We start from the raw sequence: 23611 nt of genomic DNA on the forward strand, positions 1-23611 counted from the left end.
TCTCATTGCCCTACCACACTGCTCGGTGGGAAGAGAGTGAATAGATTGGCTATCACTCTATGAGGAATAAAAGATAACTCAGTACGAAAGTAGTGGTGAAGCCTCAAACTCTTTAGTATTTGTCACTCTGTCAGGCCTGATCACCCTGAATAGAGTGAGCAAAGAAAAAGAGAGAGAGGTCAGAAGTGTGCGGTCTGACACTTTGCTCACGAAATTGGAAAGGTGTCTTTTATTAAAAGAATCAGGTTAAGGTAAGCCTATTCAACGTGCGTGAAAATAATAGGGGAAGAAAGCTATTGGAGCTCCCCTCTCAAGGAGATACCTCAGTCTCCGCTTACGAGAATACAGTGACACGAACGTAAGACAAAACAATGGCGGAGGAAATACAGTTACCCTCCCCATTTTACTCCTGCTCGAAGAATGTCGACAGGAGGAATGTCAGTAGGCTCCACCGGTACTAGGGTACCTAGCAGAGAGATTGAGGCCTGTGGAATTCGATGAAGTGATTACAACAGTGAGAGCAAACCTGGGAGACACAGTGGTGGCAGAATATCAGGGCCTAAATGTACTATCTTAAATCCAAGAAACCCCCGTGGGGGTGATGGTGGTGGATAGCACGATGGGTGGCAACGCGATGGCCTAAGTCAGTCAATAAGGACAAAAACATGAGGGATATCAGAACGGGAAAAATATCCTTGGAGGACGGCAAACAAAGTGAGGATAGAAAAAGAAGAAATAAAGAATGATGGATGGTATCAATAGTTAATGGATATTATTCCTGTTTCTACGATAAAGAACCAATATTGAGTTGGGATGAGTTAGAGGAAACTCTGGCAGCTGTCTTTAACGCGGGTAGAAACAAGGACAATAGTGACCACCACGTGGGGGGACGGATTGTTCGGATATACTGACAATATGGCTAGATTAATGATATATCAAGCATGATCACTTAAAAGCACTTACTTTGAGTTGATTTTAAAAGTGTTTGAACTTTTGCTGATGATACTTGAAAAAACCCCAACGTATTTTAAAGAGTGATGGAGACTTCTGAGGAGACTTCCTTGTTGATTAAAGCTCAAAAAACTGAAGATAGAATTGTTCTATGCTGGAGATCAAAGTCAGCTGCACATCAAAGGTTGATATGGAACACCAAAATTTGGAACACTTGGTTTCTATGGCAACAAAAACCACAAGTGCCTTAACTTCTTTCTTCATTAAAACCCCTGTATTACTTGCAGAGGTGGACTTTGCCAACAGGCAAACTAGGCAGCTGCCTGGTGCCCCGCCCTCAGGGGGGCCCCCAACGGCTGACAAACTTACTCAACAGTAATGTTTTAAAACGAAGCAATTGCAGTGACCTACTTTTTAACTCTATTTTTTTTCTCTTGGTCTGCCTTAATCCTTCCTTAATATATACATTAAAATTAAAATAAAAAACCAACCCATGCAATTCTGGTGAACAATGTTATGTCTTTAGAAATACAAAAACAAATTGAATTGTCAGTGATTAATAAACAATGACACATATCTAAGACACATATATATTAACAGTCCATATATATTATGAGATTCAAAATCAAAAATACACTGTAGACTGCCAGTTTACGTCTTTAGCACTGTGGGTTATGAGGTTTTCAGAAGGCAGTGGGTGATGACAAAAAAGGTGGCGTAGAAGAAATCTTCAGGACAACTGAATTGTCATTTATTGTACAATCAAAGTCCTAAAACAGGATATCAAAAGAGACACCTGCTGAGAGTCTGCTGCCAAATTCTTGCAGCTCTGAAGCCCTTTTGATCAATCAAGTGCCTATATACTTCAAGGATATGTCATCCAACGTGTGGTATTCATTCTAACATTAGCTCATACACTGGCAAAAAAGGTCATGCGGTCTGTGCAATAGGTTTGAGAAAAATAACCTATCAATCATTCTAAATGAGGGTCCCTCTTTGCTTGGAACATTTGGTCTAAAACGTAAGATATTCTTCAACCATTATTGATATAACACACTGGGTTTCATTCCATGAAATCTCATAGTACACTTTACACAAGTTATTTACGATGAAGACATACGTATATTTGAAACAGTGAACCTTAGTTCAAAACAGTATAAACCTTTAATATTGAAATGTTAAACTTTAATACACATCAGTTATTCGGGTGAGATTTGAATTGTCGACCCTCCTATTACAAGCCCAGCGTCCTTAATCAATAGCATTAGGCACCACTCCACCTTTAGACCTCCACTTCACATAGTTCCAATGCTTACAAAATAACTTCTCTCCTCAGACTAGGACTTTAAACCATTGCGGGTACTTTTCCATTTAGTCCAACTCACGCTTGGAATCTGTGCTAAATAAAAATGCGGTTCACAGTGTCAAATGCAGCACTAAGATCCAATGAAATGAGAACAGAAACTCTTCCTGAATCAGTGTTCAACTTTATGTGATTGATCACTTTAATCAGAGCTGTTTCTGTGCTGTGACAGAACCAAAGCCTGACAGAAATGTATCAAAGACTCTGTTGAAAGTTAATAACTTAGTTGGTTGAAGACCAGCTTCTCAATGATCTTGGCCATGAAAGGAAGGTTGGTGATTAGTCTTTTCCAGTATAGAAATAGCAGTTAATTATCTGACACAAATCAGTCACAATTGACTTTAAAACAGGTTTAAACAGTTTTCTTCTATATTGTATGTTTCTATTACAACAGAAGTTCTAGACTTGTGATCAGGGGCCTCATTTATAAACGCTGCGTACGTACAAAAGAAAGCATACGCCACATATAAACAAAGTTTGGGATTTATAAAAAAAAACCTGATGAGATAATGTGCGCACCTCCACGGCTGCACTGACCTTGCCGTACGCAAAAATCATGAGAAACGGGAAACTCAGACGCCAACAGGAGAAGAATGAAATTAAAGACAGCTCTGTGAAATTCATAGAATTTGTGTGAAATAATCAAACGCATTGAACATTTCACAACACATTATTTGAAGAATGCATTTGCAAAGACGGAGGAGGAAAAAATTATACTGACGCCACAGGGAGTGAGTGACGGTGCGCGTGCCTACAATACAGTTTTATATCATTAATAATAATAATAATAATAATAATAATAATAATAATAAATAATACTAATAATAATAAATAATAATAATAATAATCAAAATCACATGATCATTGCGCAAAACTACCGATCAATTGGCTATAAGAAGGAACACACTCTAATGCGTAAAGATGCACAGTGGCTTATCTGGCGCAGAGACTGGCGAGCACTGTAGGCAGGACCCCACCGTGAGGACAAGGTGCTGCGGGAGGGACGACAAGGCTGCAGAGGAGGAAGACGATCGAGTTTGCTGCAGAGTTTAATCCCATGTTTTTGGCGCATATGTAGTGTATCTGTGTGTGTCCCACCTCCGTACACAGAGAGTTAGGCCAATACCCTCTAATCCTCCAGCTTTTTGTGAGGCTGAGCTCCGGTCTTCTTTCCTCCACCTGTTGAACAGATGCTGAGAGTGATCCATATTTTCTCCTCCGCTTTTATGACAATCGTTTATTTTTCACCTGTCACAGTCTGATGAGGCAATATGATCTGCCCTTTCTTTTTTTTCATTTGTATTGTTCACTGTGTCACCAAATTACACTTTCCTGCGTGTGTCCACCTCAACAATAATACCTCCACCTCACATTGAGTGAAATTTGTTTTATTTGCTCGTTTTCCTCCTCGGTCCGCCATGAAATTTGTATTAATGAATATTCATTCAGGGAATTCACCTGACCTTTTATGGGCACCAAATAGGCGGGTGCAAGGTGTTTCTTCACGTGCGCCAACTTCGAGTTGATTGTGATTTAGAAATGGAAACAGGCGTACCTAGGCACACTTTTTAAATGAGGCCCCAGGACCCAAAAATTTGGTCACAGTCCCATTTTCAGTGGGATGTAGACAAGAAAAAAACTAAAAACCTTTTGGTATTATTGTAACTTCTCTCTTTCCATATCTCACTGCAGAAATTTAATTTTAAAAACTAATAATAAATTGGAATGGATTTTACATACTACGTTTATCTTTTACTCTTTAAATTGCATATTTTCATTTATTTGTAATTTGGTTTGAAAAATGTTTCCTGTAGACTGTTATAACAGTGTGACTATTCCTTATGTTCAGTTTTCTATTATCTCACATAAAAACTGTTCCACATGTTATTAATTTAATAGAAAAGAGAAGAGGAAGGAACAGATTCCAGAGGAAGTCCAGCTTGTTCTTGCTCTTGGTGCTGCTGATGTGTGTGTGTAGCGGCGTTGGTTCGTTGGTTTGATACTGAGTTAGTTGGCTTCATCTCTTCGTTTCCTCTTGTTTCTCTAAAATAAACCACATGAACCTTTCAGTCAGCTGAAAAAAACACTTTCACCGTCACCTTAAGTTGCTGTGTCAACATGTCAGCAGAGTAGACTTACATAGTTGATTTTGTTAGTCCAGCCAGGGTTCTTCAACAAATGGATGAAAGCATGCAGTGTGGCCTCAGCATTATATAAACCTTTTAACTCTGGTGACAATGCTCTCCACTGTAGATGGACAACAAGAAAAGTGTCAGTCGCACACACCAAAGACAAAAGTTTTAAATATCACAGATCGTTCCTGGAGGAACAAACGTTAACACTTTACTTAAAGTTTTATACATAAGGCTGACATTACGCTGTCATTATTAGTCATTAGCATGAATAAGGTGTCATGAAGGCTGTCATTAAGTGTTGTTTTGCTAAATTATGACATAGCACCTTTGAAGATATGTTGGCATTCTCTGGGTTAAGTGGAGGAATCTAGTGGGATTAGGTGGGGTTAGGGGTTAGGGCACAGTTCACCAAGGGCACCAAGTAGCCTTTATGGACCATATGAGGGGCCACCAGGAGCTCTAGTCACTAGCTACACGGGATAAAGTTTTAGTATTAATCTGCGTATGATTGAGAGGGAGATTTTTGGCCATGTTGTTGTTGATGTAATGTGTTTGTTGATGAATTGAATTGATTTTACTGATAATTTTAAATTATGTTCTTATAGATTTTAAGCTGTTGAATGTTTTCTGTTGCGCTTTTGATCATGTAAAGCACATTGAGTTGCCTTGTGTATGAAATGCGCTATACAAATACATTTGCCTTGCCTTGCTATCTCTTGGTTGGGGTTGGACACAGCTAACAACCCAATTCGATGAAGAAAACACTGTTACTATAAGCACAGGGTAAACAAAATGCTGGAGCATAATGTCTATTTTCAGAGTCGCATTAGTCAGCACAAAAAAAAAAAAAAAACATGTCACATTTCCTCACTCCCTTCTGTATTTCTCCCACATCATTAATTTATCATTAATTTATTTACTTATCTCTGTTTCTCTAAACGGCTCTGAGCGCTGACGGATGAGACGGAGCGGAGTCACCTCTGTGCTTATGTCGAGCATTAGCGCAGGTTGTGGCATCGTGTGATTATGGGTTATTTTGAATGATCATTAATGACTTTTCTGCTGGGAATGTTTTAGGATTTCCTTTGGAAAACATAGAAGAGAAACCAAATATAGGACGTGACGGTGTGACTGTAGTAAAAGGGCAGCGCCACATTGTCACAGCATTGGAGTCTGAAGTATTCTGTCCAATCGGACACCAACCGTTCGCCTGCGTGACGTAGTTCAGAAAGTTTGGTGCGCTTGGCAAATAGAATGTGTGAAAGCCGGAGCAAATTAAAATGCAAAAAATGTTGCAGATTCACCTCCTGAATCGCACAGAGTCCACCGGACTATATGTGTGAAAGCACCCTAATTACTATTTAAAAGTAACTTGCACAACACTGGGTATGTTATATATATTATGATATGAATAAAATATATATATTGTTTAAACGCAAAGTGGATTTTTACAAATTTGTCATGTTTTATGATGAGCTAAACGTTGTTTGTCGTAAAATAGCAACATGGGGATTTTCTAGGAAACATGGAAAATTAAACGATTGAATAAATTAGGAGAAATAAAGTGTTTGCATGTTGAAACTTAGACATTTCTGACCTTTTAAAGTGCCTGCTATTATCATACCCTGTACTTAAAGTGAAACTGCGAAAATGTAATATTTAAGAAGCTCTTTTCGAACTGGTAGCCCTTTGGACTACGCATACCTATGAAGTAGCTCAGTTTTAGAAAGGTTGGTGACCCCTGGGTTAGGGGTTAGGGTAACAAACAACACTTAATGACAGCCTTAATGAGACCGTATCCATGCTAATGACAGGTGTCATGTCATAATAATGTCAGGCTTTTATGTATAAAACTTCAAGTGTTACTGAACAAACTAATTTACCCGTTCACCGAGGTGTTTGTTCACCACAGCGCTCGTCCTCACGCCCGCTCTGCCTCCGCAGCTGCCCTGTTCTGTTTCAGGAAGAGCATGAAGGCGTTGGGGGCTTTTTAATGTATGGCTCCTTTGTCACGATCACCTCATTACTGGGTGGGGGGGTAAAGGTGGGAGCTCAACATGGTGTACCACAGCTGGAATGGAAGGGATGGTTGAGGGCCAGGATTTTGTTGGGGTAATAATCCGCTTTCTGCAAGACGGTGTTGACTTTATGGTCCTCAATGTTTGGGGCCCATGCCTGACATCATTAAATACTGTAATGCCACTTTTACAGTGGCCCCCGTACTGGCCCCCATGCTGTTGGGCTCTGTACCTGTGCTCATCATAAGGAACCTGTTCCTGAAAAGCAGAACATCCATATTTTAAGAAGAATCAATAACACATCAACATTAAGTAGATAATTTTACAAAAAAAACGGGAAGGGGGCGTGTCCAGGTTCTTACGGCTGAACATACTCCGGCTTTTTCCAGGCACACATCTGCTCATCAACAAACACAACATCCTCCAGACTCTGAGGAGGAAAGCAGATGACATCATGTATTAGTAACAGGGTAAAATAATGTAGCATTTCGATCAGTGATATTTACAAGCACTTTAAATGAGTCATGCAGAGAACCACAATAATAATATACATAACGATCTCATCAAGGATGGCATCAATCATGCAAAGTTAGAGAAAGAACAACTGAACCAAAGCTTTGTCTTTAAGGATAATGTTTCTATGAATAACTGCAATAATACTTCAACCAGTTGAAATTCATTGATACAATTTTCTATATATGATATAGAGAATCATTTGTTATGACTCACTTCAGTTGAAGTTAGCTGTTGAACAGCAGGATGAGATGGAAGTGGGGGGTTTGTGACATCCTGGAGCCCCTCCTCTGAACCCTGATGATGGAGACGCTTAAAATGCTTTCCTTTCCACTTCAAGATGATTATTTTCTTCATAATGTCTAACATTGACAAATAGAAACATTAATGCACACGAACTGTGATCTATTGCAGTGTAATAATTCACAGACTATCCAAAGCTCAATAATAACATGGCTCACTGTAAAACAGCTGCTAACAGTTTACCACACTACATGCTAATCACTGCAGATATGAAAGACGTCTTATTTATGTCACTGTTACATTGCATTTCTCTGTATTGATAATTTCTAAGATGTTTATCTCGAAACCATAACACCCAGGTCACTGTCACATTAAGTTTGGAAACATGATCACTTTAAAAGCACTTACTTTGAGTTGATTTAAAAAGTGTTTGAACTTTTGCTGATGATACTTGAAAAAATCCCAATGTATTTTAAAGAGCGATGGAGACTTCTGAGGAGACTTCCTTGTTGATTAAAGCTCAAAAACTGAAGATAGAAGTTGTTCTATGCTGGAGATCAAAGTCAGCTGCACATCAAAGGTTGATATGGAACACTGAAATTTGGAACACTTGGTTTCTATGGCAACAAAAACCGCAAGTGCCTTAACTTCTTTTTTTTATTAAAACCCTGTATTATTTGCAGAGGTGGACTTTGCCAACAGGCAAACTAGGCAGCTTCCTGGGGCCCCGCCCTCAGGGGGGCCCCCAACGGCTGACAAACTTTACTCAACAGTAATGTTTTAAAACGAAGCAATTGCAGTGACCTACCTCTTTAACTCTATTTTTTTTCTCTTGGTCTGCCTTAATCCTTCCTTAATATATACATTAAAATTAAAATAAAAAACCAACCCATGCAATTCTTGGTGAACAATGTTATGTCTTTAGAAATACAAAGACAAATTGAATTGTCAGTGATTAATAAATAATGACACATATCTAAGACACATATATATTAACAGTCCATATATATTATGAGATTCAAAATCAAAAATACACTGTAGACTGCCAGTTTACCTCTTTAGCACTGTGGGTTATGAGGTTTTCAGAAGGCAGTGGGTGATGACAAAAAAAGGTGGCGTAGAAGAAATCTTCAGGACAACTGAATTGTCATTTATTGTACAATCAAAGTCCTAAAACAGGATATCAAAAGAGACACCTGCTGAGAGTCTGCTGCCAATTCTTGCAGCTCTGAAGCCCTTTTGATCAAGCAAGTGCCTATATACTTCAAGGATATGTCATCCAACGTGTGGTATTCATTCTAACATTAGCTCATACACTGGCAAAAAAGGTCATGCGGTCTGTGCAATAGGTTTGAGAAAAATAACCTATCAATCATTCTAAATGAGTGTCCCTCTTTGCTTGGAACATTTGGTCTAAAACGTAAGATATTCTTCAACCATTATTGATATAACACACTGGGTTTCATTCCATGAAATCTCATAGTACACTTTACACAAGTTATTTACGATGAAGACATACGTATATTTGAAACAGTGAACCTTAGTTCAAAACAGTATAAACCTTTAATATTGAAATGTTAAACTTTAATACACATCAGTTATTCGGGTGAGATTTGAATTGTCGACCCTCCTATTACAAGCCCAGCGTCCTTAATCAATAGCATTAGGCCACCACTCCACCTTTAGACCTCCACTTCACATAGTTTCCAATGCTTACAAAATAACTTCTCTCCTCAGAATAGGACTTAAACCATTGCGGTACTTTTCCATTTAGTCCAACTCACGCTTGGAATCTGTGCTAAATAAAAATGCGGTTCACAGTGTCAAATGCAGCACTAAGATCCAATGAAATGAGAACAGAAAACTCTTCCTGAATCAGTGTTCAACTTTATGTGATTGATCACTTTAATCAGAGCTGTTTCTGTGCTGTGACAGAACCAAAGCCTGACAGAAATGTATCAAAGACTCTGTTGAAAGTTAATAACTTAGTTGGTTGAAGACCAGCTTCTCAATGATCTTGGCCATGAAAGGAAGGTTGGTGATTAGTCTTTTCCAGTATAGAAATAGCAGTTAATTATCTGACACAAATCAGTCACAATTGACTTTAAAACAGGTTTAAACAGTTTCTTCTATATTGTATGTTTCTATTACAACAGAAGTTCTAGACTTGTGATCAGGGGCCTCATTTATAAACGCTGCGTACGTACAAAAGAAAGCATACGCCACATATAAACAAAGTTTGGGATTTATAAAAAAAAACCTGATGAGATAATGTGCGCACCTCCACGGCTGCACTGACCTTGCCGTACGCACAAAATCATGAGAAACGGGAAACTCAGACGCCAACAGGAGAAGAATGAAATTAAAGACAGCTCTGTGAAATTCATAGAATTTGTGTGAAATAATCAAACGCATTGAACATTTCACAACACATTATTTGAAGAATGCATTTGCAAAGACGGAGGAGGAAAAAATTATACTGACGCCACAGGGAGTGAGTGACGTGCGCGTGCCTACAAATACAGTTTTATATCATTAATAATAATAATAATAATAATAATAATAATAATAATAATAATAATAATAATAATAATAATAATAATAATAATCAAAATCACATGATCATTGCGCAAAACTACCGATCAATTGGCTATAAGAAGGAACACACTCTAATGCGTAAAGATGCACAGTGGCTTATCTGGCGCAGAGACTGGCGAGCACTGTAGGCAGGACCCCACCGTGAGGACAAGGTGCTGCGGGAGGGACGACAAGGCTGCAGAGGGAGGAAGACGATCGAGTTGCTGCAGAGTTTAATCCCATGTTTTTGGCGCATATGTAGTGTATCTGTGTGTGTCCCACCTCCGTTACACAGAGAGTTAGGCCAATACCCTCTAATCCTCCAGCTTTTTGTGAGGCTGAGCTCCGGTCTTCTTTCCTCCACCTGTTGAACAGATGCTGAGAGTGATCCATATTTTCTCCTCCGCTTTTATGACAATCGTTTATTTTTCACCTGTCACAGTCTGATGAGGCAATATGATCTGCCTTTCTTTTTTTTCATTTGTATTGTTCACTGTGTCACCAAATTACACTTTCCTGCGTGTGTCCACCTCAACAATAATACCTCCACCTCACATTGAGTGAAATTTGTTTTATTTGCTCGTTTTCCTCCTCGGTCCGCCATGAAATTTGTATTAATGAATATTCATTCAGGGAATTCACCTGACCTTTTATGGGCACCAAATAGGCGGTGCAAGGTGTTTCTTCACGTGCGCCAACCTTCGAGTTGATTGTGATTTAGAAATGGAAACAGGCGTACCTAGGCACACTTTTTTAAATGAGGCCCCAGGACCCAAAAATTTGGTCACAGTCCCATTTTCAGTGGGATGTAGACAAGAAAAAAACATAAAACCTTTTGGTATTATTGTAACTTCTCTCTTTCCATATCTCACTGCAGAAATTTAATTTTAAAAACTAATAATAAATTGGAATGGATTTTTACATACTACGTTTATCTTTTACTCTTTAAATTGCATATTTTCATTTATTTGTAATTTGGTTTGAAAAATGTTTCCTGTAGACTGTTATAACAGTGTGACTATTCCTTATGTTCAGTTTTCTATTATCTCACATAAAAACTGTTCCACATGTTTATTAATTTAATAGAAAAGAGAAGAGGAAGGAACAGATTCCAGAGGAAGTCCAGCTTGTTCTTGCTCTTGGTGCTGCTGATGTGTGTGTGTAGCGGCGTTGGTTCGTTGGTTTGATACTGAGTTAGTTGGCTTCATCTCTTCGTTTCCTCTTGTTTCTCTAAAATAAACCACATGAACCTTTCAGTCAGCTGAAAAAACACTTTCACCGTCACCTTTAAGTTGCTGTGTCAACATGTCAGCAGAGTAGACTTACATAGTTGATTTTGTTAGTCCAGCCAGGGTTCTTCAACAAATGGATGAAAGCATGCAGTGTGGCCTCAGCATTATATAAACCTTTTAACTCTGGTGACAATGCTCTCCACTGTAGATGGACAACAAGAAAAGTGTCAGTCGCACACACCAAAGACAAAAGTTTAAATATCACAGATCGTTCCTGGAGGAACAAACGTTAACACTTTACTTAAAGTTTTATACATAAGGCTGACATTACGCTGTCATTATTAGTCATTAGCATGAATAAGGTGTCATGAAGGCTGTCATTAAGTGTTGTTTTGCTAAATTATGACATAGCACCTTTGAAGATATGTTGGCATTCTCTGGGTTAAGTGGAGGAATCTAGTGGGATTAGGTGGGGTTAGGGGTTAGGGCACAGTTCACCAAGGGCACCAAGTAGCCTTTATGGACCATATGAGGGGCCACCAGGAGCTCTAGTCACTAGCTACACGGATAAAGTTTTAGTATTAATCTGCGTATGATTGAGAGGGAGATTTTTGGCCATGTTGTTGTTGATGTAATGTGTTTGTTGATGAATTGAATTGATTTTACTGATAATTTTAAATTATGTTCTTATAGATTTTAAGCTGTTGAATGTTTTCTGTTGCGCTTTTTGATCATGTAAAGCACATTGAGTTGCCTTGTGTATGAAATGCGCTATACAAATACATTTGCCTTGCCTTGCTATCTCTTGGTTGGGGTTGGACACAGCTAACAACCCAATTCGATGAAGAAAACACTGTTACTATAAGCACAGGGTAAACAAAATGCTGGAGCATAATGTGTACATATGATGCCCCCTTAACATTTCTGACTGCCCCCTCATATATGCCTGCCTACAACTGACCCTGATGACAAGAATGGGTAGATGGATAGGTAGATAGGGTAGCTTTGATGAATGGGGAGAATAGAATGATGGATAGATGGTTGGATGACTTGAATGGATTGACAGATGAATGGATAGAAGAATGAATGCCTGGATAAATCGATTAATGAATGTTCAGGAGCTAAAGTTGGATACATTATGTCTGGAGTTATGTTGCATCTTATTACATTTGCACTAAAAAGAGTGTATGCATTTTGCAGAGAAATTGATTCATTTTTATGGAGATTTATTTATTTATTTTTTTTTACCTGTTATGTTTTGATTCTTTAGTTATACTCTATATTGTACTTTTCAGTTAGATTGAAAGTACCTCATATTGTTACACAGTTCTACTTTGAGGAAGTAAGAAAAATTAAGTTCAGGATATCTAACAATTGTCTGAACTTTTTTTGTTGTTTTATTTGCACTACAAATAATGTATATATGTGTTATAGATTTTAGTGCTCAACAAGTATAAATAATTTTTGCCCAGTTGTGGCCTGTTGAGGGACAATAAATATCAAAGTTCCAAAAGATCTATTGTGTTATTTGTATCAATCCACTATATAAACATAATTTCTACATAAATGCATTTGATTGGATGCTAGTTTCACTTTGTCTTACAGCAACATTAAAATACTTTAGATTTGTGTACATTGTTTCTGTTAGTAATGTTTTGTATTGAGTGTCCATTTCATCATAATATTCAGATTTATCATAAATAATTGAACTTGCACATGTATTTGGATTTCCTTTAAAGAGGGATGGAGGTGGGGTCACCTTTGAGCATTAAAATTTTACTTCAAATCAATGCAATAGTAACTTTCTGAAGTAGCTAGTTACTTTTATATTGTGTAACTGAGTAACTAGTAACTGTTTACTAAGGGTGCTTTCACACGCCTCTTTGCTCTGCATCATGCTTCGCTTCCTTGGATACTCCTGTCTTTTTGCGATATGTGAAATCTCAGCAAACAAGGAACTCTGGTCCTCTGAAAAATGTAGGTCTCGGTTCGGCTCAAGCAAAGCATGATGCGATGTTTAACCATGTGAGAAAACAACCAGGACCAAACATAGGACTTTACATTGAAGCGCAATTGTAACGGAGCAACTCCATCAGTGACAACAGCAGCCACTGTGCTGCTGCGTGCCTCCCGTCACATTAACTGACACGAGCACGCATTCACAACCCAGCGCTCCAGCAGCACATATCCATCCATCCATCCATCCATCCATCTATCTATATGTCTATTTTCAGAGTCGCATTAGTCAGCACACACAAAAAAAAAAAACACGTCACATTTCCTCACTCCCTTCTGTATTTCTCCCACATCATTAATTTATCATTAATTTATTTTACTTAAATCTGTTTCTCTAAACGGCTCTGAGCACTGACGGATGAGACGGAGCGGAGTCACCTCTGTGTTTATGTAGAGCATTAGCGCAGGTTGTGGCATCGTGTGATTATGGGTTATTTTGAATGATCATTAATGACTTTTCTGCTGGGAATGTTTTAGGATTTCCTTTGGAAAACATAGGAAGAGAAACCAAATATAGGACGTGACGGTGTGACTGTAGTAAAAGGGCAGCGCCACATTGTCACAGCATTGGAGGCTGAAGTATTCTGTCCAATCGGACACCAACCGTTTCGCCTGCGTGACGTAGTTCAGAAAGTTTGGTGCGCTTGGCAAATAGAATGTGTGAAAGCCGGAGCAAATTAAAATGCAAAAAATGTTGCAGATTCACCTCCTGAATCACACAGAGTCCACCGGACTATATGTGTGAAAGCACCCTAATTACTATTTAAAAGTAACTTGCACAACACTGGGTATGTTATATATAATATGATATGAATAAAATATATATATTGTTAAAACGCAAAGTGGATTTTTACAAATTTGTAATGTTTTATGATGAGCTAAAAGTTGTTTGTCGTAAATAGCAACATGGGGATTTTCTAGGAAACATGGAAAATTAAACGATTGAATAAATTAGGAGAAATAAAGTGTTGCATGTTGAAACTTAAACATTTCTGACCTTTTAAAGTGCCTGCTATTATCTTACCCTGTAATTAAAGTGAAACTGCGAAAATGTAATATTTAAGAAGCTCTTTTCGAACTGGTAGCCCTTTGGACTACGCATACCTATGAAGTAGCTCAGTTTTAGAAAGGTTGGTGACCCCTGGGTTAGGGGTTAGGGTAACAAACAACACTTAATGACAGCCTTAATGAGACCGTATCCATGCTAATGACAGGTGTCATGTCATAATAATGTCAGCTTTTATGTATAAAACTTCAAGTGGTTACTGAACAAACTATATACCCGTTCACCGAGGTGTTTGTTCACCACAGCGCTCGTCCTCACGCCCAGCTCTGCCTCCGCAGCTGCCCTGTTCTGTTTCAGGAAGAGCATGAAGGCGTTGGGGGGCTTTTTAATGTATGGCTCCTTTGTCACGATCACCTCATTACTGGGTGGGGGGGTAAAGGTTGGGAGCTCAACATGGTGTACCACAGCTGGAATGGAAGGGATGGTTGAGGGGCCAGGATTTTGTTTGGGGTAATAATCCGCTTTCTGCAAGACGGTGTTGACTTTATGGTCCTCAATGTTTGGGGCCCCATGCCTGACATCATTAAATACTGTAGGGCCACTTTTACAGTGGCCCCCGCACTGGCCCCCATGCTGTTGGGCTCTGTACCTGTGCTCATCATAAGGAACCTGTTCCTGAAAAGCAGAACATCCATATTTTAAGAAGAATCAATAACACATCAACATTAAGTAGATAATTTTACAAAAAAAAACGGGAAGGGGTCGTGTCCAGGTTCTTACCGGCTGAACATACTCCGGCTTTTTCCAGGCACACATCTGCTCATCAACAAACACAACATCCTCCAGACTCTGAGGGAGGAAAGCAGATGACATCATGTATTAGTAACAGGGTAAAATAATGTAAGCATTTCGATCAGTGATATTTACAAGCACTTTAAATGAGTCATGCAGAGAACCACAATAATAATATACATAACGATCTCATCAAGGATGGCATCAATCATGCAAAGTTAGAGAAAGAACAACTGAACCAAAGCTTTGTCTTTAAGGATAATGTTTCTATGAATAACTGCAATAATACTTCAACCAGTTGAAATTCACTGATACAATTATTATATATGAATATAGAGAATCATTGCTATGACTCACTTCAGTTGAAGTTGGCTGTTGAACAGCAGGATGAGATGGAAATGGGGGGTTTGTGACATCCTGGAGCCCCTCCTCTGAACCCTGATGATGGAGACGCTTAAAATGCTTTCCTTTCCACTTCAAGAAGATTATTTTCTTCATAATGTCTAACATTGACAAATAGAAAACATTAATGCACACGAAACTGTGATCTATTGCAGTGTAATAATTCACAGACTATCCAAAGCTCAATAATAACATGGCTCACTGTAAACAGCTGCTAACAGTTACCACACTACATGCTAATAACTGCAGATATGAAAGACGTCTTATTTATGTCACTGTTACATTGCATTTCTCTGTATTGATAATTTCTAAGATGTTTTATCTCGAAACCATAACACCCAGGTCACTGTCACATTAAGTTTGGAAACATGATCACTTTAAAAGCACTTACTTTGAGTTGATTTAAAAAGTGTTTGAACTTTTGCTGATGATACTTGAAAAAATCCCAATGTATTTTAAAGAGCGATGGAGACTTCTGAGGAGACTTCCTTGTTGATTAAAGCTCAAAAACTGAAGATAGAAGTTGTTCTATGCTGGAGATCAAAGTCAGCTGCACATCAAAGGTTGATATGGAACACTGAAATTTGGAAACACTTGGTTTCTATGGCAACAAAAACCGCAACGTGCCTTAACTTCTTTTTTTTATTAAAACCCCTGTATTATTTGCAGAAGTGGACTTTGCCAACAGGCAAACTAGGCAGCTTCCTGGGGCTCCGCCCTCAGGGTGCCCCCAACGGCTGACAAACTTTACTCAACAGTAATGTTTTAAAACGAAGCAATTGCAGTGACCTACCTCTTTAACTCTATTTGTTTTCTCTTGGTCTGCCTTAATCCTTCCTTAATATATACATTAAAATTAAAATAAAAAACCAACCCATGCAATTCTGGTGAACAATGTTATGTCTTTAGAAATACAAAGACAAATTGAATTGTCAGTGATTAATAAATAATGACAACATATCTAAGACACATATATATTAACAGTCCATATATATTATGAGATTCAAATCAAAAATACACTGTAGACTGCCAGTTTACCTTCTTTAGCACTGTGGGTTATGAGGTTTTCAGAAGGCAGTGGGTGATGACAAAAAAAAGGTGGCGTAGAAGAAATCTTCAGGACAACTGAATTGTCATTTATGTACAATCAAAGTCCTAAAACAGGATATCAAAAGAGACACCTGCTGAGAGTCTGCTGCCAAATTCTTGCAGCTCTGAAGCCCTTTTGATCAAGCAAGTGCCTATATACTTCAAGGATATTTCATCCAACGTGTGGTATTCATTCTAACATTAGCTCATACACTGGCAAAAAAGGTCATGCGGTCTGTGCAATAGGTTTGAGAAAAAATAACCTATCAATCATTCTAAATGAGGGTCCCTCTTTGGGCTTGGAACATTTGGTCTAAAACGTAAGATATTCTCAACCATTATTGATATAACACCACTGGGTGTTCATCCATGAAATCTCATAGTACACTTTACACAAGTTATTTACGATGAAGACCATACGTATATTTGAAACAGTGAACCTTAGTTCAAACCAGTATAAACCTTTAATATTGAAATGTTAAACTTTAATACACATCAGTTATTCGGGTGAGATTTGAATGTCGACCCTCCTATTACAAGCCCAGCGTCCTTAACCAATAGCATAGGCCACCACTCCACCTTTAAGACCTCCACTTCACATAGTTTCCACTGCTTACAAAATAACTTCTCTCCTCAGAATAGGACTTATAACCATTGCGGTACTTTTCCATTTAGTCCCAACCCACGCTTGGAATCTGTGCTAAATAAAAATGCGGTTCACAGTGTCAAATTGCAGCACTAAGATCCAATGAAATGAGAACAGAAACTCTTCCTGAATCAGTGTTCATAATAATAATAATCACATGATCATTGCGCCAAACTACCGATCAATTGGCTGCAACACCTGTAGCTGTTTATAAAAAAGGAACACACTCTAATGCGTAAAGATGCACAGTGGTTTATCTGGCACCAGAGACCGGCGAGCACTGTAGGCAGGACCCCCCGTGAGGACAAGGTTGCTGCGGGAGGGACGACAAGGCTGCAGAGGGAGGAAGATGATCGAGTTGTGCTGCAGAGTTTAATCCCACATTTTCCCACATGATCCACATTTTCTCCTCCGGCTTTTATGACAATCGTTTATTTTTCACTTGTCACAGTCTGATGAGGCAATATGATCTGCCTTTCTTTTTTTTCATTTGTATTGTTCACTGTGTCACCAAATTACACTTTCCTGCGTTGTGTCCACCTCAACAATTAATACCTCCACCTCACATTGAGTGAAATTTGTTTTATTTGCTCGTTTTCCCCCTCGGTCCGCCATGAAATTTGTATTAATCAATATTCATTCAGGGAATTCACCTGACCTTTTATGGGCACCAAATAGGCGGTGCAAGGTGTTTCTTCACGTGCGCCAACCTTCGAGTTGATTGTGATTTATAAATGGAAAACAGGCGTACCTAGGCACACTTTTTTAAATGAGGCCCCAGGACCCAAAAATTTGGTCACAGTCCATTTTCAGTGGGATGTAGACAAGAAAAAAACTAAAAACCTTTTGGTATTATTGTAACTTCTCTCTTTCCATATCTCACTGCAGAAATTTAATTTTAAAAAACTAATAATAAATTGGAATGGATTTTTACATACTACGTTTATCTTTTACTCTTTAAATTGCATATTTTCATTTATTTGTAATTTGGTTTGAAAAATGTTTCCTGTAGACTGTTATAACAGTGTGACTATTCCATATGTTCAGTTTTCTATTATCTCACATAAAAACTGTTCCACATGTTTATTAATTTAATAGAAAAGAGAAGAGGAAGGAACAGATTCCAGAGGAAGTCCAGCTTGTTCTTGCTCTTGGTGCTGCTGATGTGTGTGTGTAGCGGCGTTGGTTCGTTGGTTTGATACTGAGTTAGTTGGCTTCATCTCTTCGTTTCCTCTTGTTTCTCTAAAATAAACCACATGAACCTTTCAGTCAGCTGAAAAAAAACACTTTCACCGTCACCTTTAAGTTGCTGTGTCAAACATGTCAGCAGAGTAGACTTACATAGTTGATTTGTTAGTCCAGCCAGGGTTCTTCAACAAATGGATGAAAGCATGCAGTGTGGCCTCAGCATTATATAAACCTTTTAACTCTGGTGACAATGCTCTCCACTGTAGATGGACAACAAGAAAAGTGTCAGTCGCACACACCAAAGACAAAAAGTTTAAATATCATAAATCGTTCCTGGAGGAACAACGTTAACACTTTACTTAAAGTTTTATACATAAGGCTGACATTACGCTGTCATTATTAGTCATTAGCATGAATAAGGTGTCATGAAGGCTGTCATTAAGTGTTGTTTTGCTAATTATGACATAGCACCTTTGAAGATATGTTGGCATTCTCTGGGTTAAGTGAGGAATCTAGGGGGATTAGGTGGGGTTAGGGGTTAGGGCACAGTTCACCAAGGTCACCAAGTAGCCTTTATGGACCATATGAGGGGCCACCAGGAGCTCTAGTCACTAGCTACACGGGATAAAGTTTTTAGTATTAATCTGCGTATGATTTGAGAGGGAGATTTTGCCCATGTTGTTGTTGATTAATGTGTTTGTTGATGAATTCAATTGATTTTACTGATAATTTAAATTATGTTCTTATAGATTTAAGCTGTTGAATGTTTTTCTGTTTGCGCTTTTTGATCATGGCTAAAGCACATGAGTTGCCTTGTGTATGAAATGCGCTATACAAATACATTGCCTTGCCTTGCTATCTCTTGGTTGGGGTTGGACACAGCTAACAACCCAATTCGATGAAAGAAAAAACAATGTTACTATAAGCACAGGGTAAACAAAATGCTGGAAGCATAATGTCTTATTTTCAGTAGTCGCATTAGTCAGCACACAAAAAAAAAAAAACATGTCACATTCCTCACTCCCTTCTGTATTTCTCCCACATCATTAATTTATCATATTTTATTTTACTTTCTCTGTTTCTCTAAACGGCTCTGAGCGCTGACGGATGAGACGGAGCGGAGTCACCTCTGTGCTTATGTCGAGCATTAGCGCAGGTTGTGGCATCGTGTGATTATGGGTTATTTTGAATGATCATTAATGACTTTTCTGCTGGAATGTTTTAGGATTTCCTTTGGAAAACATAGGAAGAGAAACCAAATATAGGACGTGACGGTGTGACTGTAGTAAAAGGGCAGCGCCACATTGTCACCAGCATTGGAGTCTGACGTATTCTGTCCAATCGGACACCAACCGTTTCGCCCTGCGTGACGTAGTCAGAAAGTTTGGTGCGCCTTGGGAAATAGAATGTGTGAAAGCCGGAGCAAATTAAAATGCAAAAATGTTTGCTGATTCACCTCCTGAATCGCACAGAGTCCACCGGACTATATGTGTGAAAGCACCCTAATTACTATTTAAAAGTAACTTGCACAACATGGGTATGTTATATATATTCTGATATGAATAAAATATATCTATTGTTTAAACGCAAAGGGATTTTTACAAATTTTGTCATGTTTTATGACGAGCTAAAAGTTGTTTGTCGTAAAATAGCAACATGGGGATTTTCTAGGAAACGTGGAAAATTAAACGATTGAATAAATTAGGAGAAATAAAGTGTTTGCATGTTGAAACTTAAACATTTCTGACCTTTTAAAGTGCCTGCTATTATCTTAACCTGTAATTAAAGATGAAACTGCGAAAATGTAATATTTAAGAAGCTCTTTTCGAACTGGTAGCCCTTTGGACTAAGCATACCTATGAAGTTAGCTCAGTTTTAGAAAGGTTGGTGACCCCTGGGTTAGGGGTTTAGGGTAACAAACAACACTTAATGACAGCCTTAATGAGACCGTATCCATGCTAATGACAGGTGTCATGTCATAATAATGTCAGCTTTTATGTATAAAACTTCAAGTGTTACTGAACAAACTAATTTACCCGTTCACCGAGGTGTTTGTTCACCACAGCGCTCGTCCTCACGCCCAGCTCTGCCTCCGCAGCTGCCCTGTTCTGTTTCAGGAAGAGCATGAAGGCGTTGGGGGGCTTTTTAATGTATGGCTCCTTGTCACGATCACCTCATTACTGGGTGGGGGGGTAAAGGTTGGGAGCTCAACATGGGTACCACAGCTGGAATGGAAGGGATGGTTGAGGGGCCAGGATTTGTTGGGGGGTAATAATCCGCTTCTCTGCAAGACGGTGTTGACTGTATGGTCCTCAATGTTGGTTGCCCCATGCCTGACATCATTAAATACCGTAGGCCACTTTTACAGTGGCCCCCGTACTGGCCCCCATGCTGTTCGGCTCTGTACCTGTGCTCATCATAAGGAACCTGTTCCTGAAAAGCAGAACATCCATATTTAAGAAGAATCAATAACACTATCAACATTAAGTAGATACTTTTACAAAAAAAACGGGAAGGGGTCATGTCCAGGTTCTTACCGGCTGAACATACTCCGGCTTTTTCCAGCACACATCTGCTCATCAACAACACAACATCCTCCAGCCTCTGAGGAGGAAAGCAGATGACATCATGTATTAGTAACCGGGTAAAATAATGTAAGCATTTCGATCAGTGATATTTACAAGCACTTAAATGAGTCATGCAGAGAACCACAATAATAATATACATACGATCTCATCAAGGATGGCATCAATCATGCAAAGTTAGAGAAAGAACAACTGAACCAAAGCTTTGTCTTTAAGGATAATGTTTCTATGAATAAACTGCAATAATACTTCAAACCAGTTGAAATTCACTGATACAATTATTATATATGAATATAGAGAATCATTTGCTATGACTCACTTCAGTTTGAAGTTGGCTGTTGAACAGCAGGATGAGATGGAAATGGGGGGTTTGTGACATCCTGGAGCCCCTCCTCTGAACCCTGATGATGGAGACGCTTAAAATGCTTTCCTTTCCACTCAAGAAGATTATTTTCTTCATAATGTCTAACATTGACAAATAGAAACATTAATGCACACGAACTGTGATCTATTGCAGTGTATAATTCACAGGACTATCCAAAGCTCAATAATAACATGGCTCACTGTTAAAACAGCTGCTAACAGTTTACCACACTACATGCTAATCACTGCAGATATGAAAGACGTCTTATTATGTCACTGTTACATTGCATTTCTCTGTATTGATAATTTCTAAGATGTTATCTCGAAACCAAAACACCCAGGTCACTGTCACATTAAGTTTGGAAACATGATCACTTTAAAAAACACTTACTTTGAGTTTGATTTAAAAAGTGTTTGAACTTTTGCTGATGATACTTGAAAAAACCCCAACGTATTTTAAAGAGTGATGGAGACTTCTGAGGAGACTTCCTTGTTGATTAAAGCTCAAAACTGAAGATAGAAATTGTTCTATGCTGGAGATCAAAGTCAGCTGCACATCAAAGGTTGGATATGGAACACCAAAATTTGGATACACTGGTTTCTATGCAACAAAAAACCACAAGTGCCTTAACTTCTTTCTTCATTAAAACCCCTGTATTATTGCAGAGGTGGACTTTGCCAACAGGCAAACTAGGCAGCTGCCTGGTGCCCCGCCCTCAGGGGGCCCACCAACGGCTGACAAACTTTACTCAACAGTAATGTTTAAAACGAAGCAATTGCAGTGACCTACCTTTTTAACTATATTTTTTTTCTCTTGGTTGCCTATCCTTCCTTAATATATACATTAAAATTAAAATAAAAAAAACCAACCCATGCAATTCTGGTGAACAATGTTATGTCTTTAGAAATACAAAGACAAATTGAATTGTCAGTGATTAATAAATAATGACACATATCTAAGACACATATATATTAACAGTCCATATATTATGAGATTCAAAATCAAAAATACACTGTAGACTGCCAGTTTACCTCTTTAGCACTGTGGGTTATGAGGTTTTCAGAAGGCAGTGGGTGATGACAAAAAAGGTGGCGTAGAAGAAATCTCAGGACAACTGAATTGTCATTTATTGTACAATCAAAGTCCTAAAACAGGATATCAAAAGAGACACCTGCTGAGAGTCTGCTGCCAAATTCTTGCAGCTCTGAAGCCCTTTTGATCAAGCAAGTGCCTATATACTTCAAGGATATGTCATCCAACGTGTGGTATTCATTCTAACATTAGCTCATACACTGGCAAAAAAGGTCATGCGGTCTGTGCAATAGGTTTGAGAAAAATAACCTATCAATCATTCTAAATGAGGGTCCCTCTTTGCTTGGAAAAATTTGGTCTAAAACGTAAGATATTCTTCAACCATTATTGATATAACACACTGGGTTTTCATTCCATGAAATCTCATAGTACACTTTACACAAGTTATTTACGATGAAGACATACGTATATTTGAAACAGTGAACCTTAGTTGAAAACAGTATAAACCTTAATATTGAAATGTTAAACTTTAATACACATCAGTTATTCGGGTGAGATTTGAATTGTCGACCCTCCTATTACAAGCCCAGCGTCCTTAATCCAATAGCCTTAGGCCACCACTCCACCTTTAGACCTCCACTTCACATAGTTTCCAATGCTTACAAAATAACTTCTCTCCTCAGAATAGGACGTAAACCATTGCGGTACTTTCCATTTAGTCCAACTCACGCTTGGAATCTGTGCTAAATAAAAATGCGGTTCACATTGTCAAATGCAGCACTAAGATCCAATGAAATGAGAACAGAAACTCTTCCTGAATCAGTGTTCAACTTTATGTGATTGATCACTTTAATCAGAGCTGTTTCTGTGCGTGTGACAGAACCAAAGCCTGACAGAAATGTATCAAAGACTCTGTTGAAAGTTAATAACTTAGTTGGTTGAAGACCAGCTTCTCAATGATCTTGGCCATGAAAGGAAGGTTGGTGATTAGTCTTTTCCAGTATAGAAATAGCAGTTAATTATCTGACACAAATCAGTCACAATTGACTTTAAAAACAGGTTTAAAACAGTTTCTTCTATATTGTTATGTTTCTATTACAACAGAAGTTCTAGACTTGTGATCAGGGGGCCTCATTTATAAACGCTGCGTACGTACAAAAGAAAGCATACGCCACATATAAACAAAGTTTGGGATTTATAAAAAAAAACCTGATGAGATAATGTGCGCACCTCCACGGCTGCTCTGACCTTGCCGTACGCACAAAATCATGAGAAACGGGAAACTCCGATGCCAACAGGAGAAGAAGGAAAATTAAAGACAGCTCTGTGAAATTCATAGAATTTGTGTGAAATAATCAAACGCATTTAACATTTCACAATACATTATTTGAAGAATGCATTTGCAAAGACGGAGGAGGAAAAAATTATACTGACACCCCAGGGAGTGAGTGACGTGCGC

The 23611-nt window shown here is 38.5% G+C and overlaps 2 long non-coding RNA genes across 2 annotated transcripts; both read right to left on the bottom strand.

Moving 5' to 3' along the window:
* Window positions 1–10922: 10922 nt before the first annotated feature.
* On the bottom strand, window positions 10923–14539 carry LOC114460398 (uncharacterized). Its single transcript, XR_003673607.1, has 3 exons — window positions 14331–14539; window positions 11127–11234; window positions 10923–11030 (listed from the first exon to the last, which is right to left on the bottom strand). It is a non-coding gene; the product is annotated as an uncharacterized LOC114460398 (long non-coding RNA).
* A 52-nt stretch (window positions 14540–14591) lies between these two features.
* LOC114460394 (uncharacterized) lies at window positions 14592–15745 on the bottom strand. Its single transcript, XR_003673604.1, has 4 exons — window positions 15640–15745; window positions 15204–15349; window positions 14835–14903; window positions 14592–14729 (listed from the first exon to the last, which is right to left on the bottom strand). It is a non-coding gene; the product is annotated as an uncharacterized LOC114460394 (long non-coding RNA).
* Window positions 15746–23611: the final 7866 nt, after the last annotated feature.

Source organism: Gouania willdenowi, unplaced genomic scaffold, assembly GCF_900634775.1.
Source record: "Gouania willdenowi unplaced genomic scaffold, fGouWil2.1 scaffold_434_arrow_ctg1, whole genome shotgun sequence".
NCBI lineage: Eukaryota > Metazoa > Chordata > Actinopteri > Blenniiformes > Gobiesocidae > Gouania > Gouania willdenowi.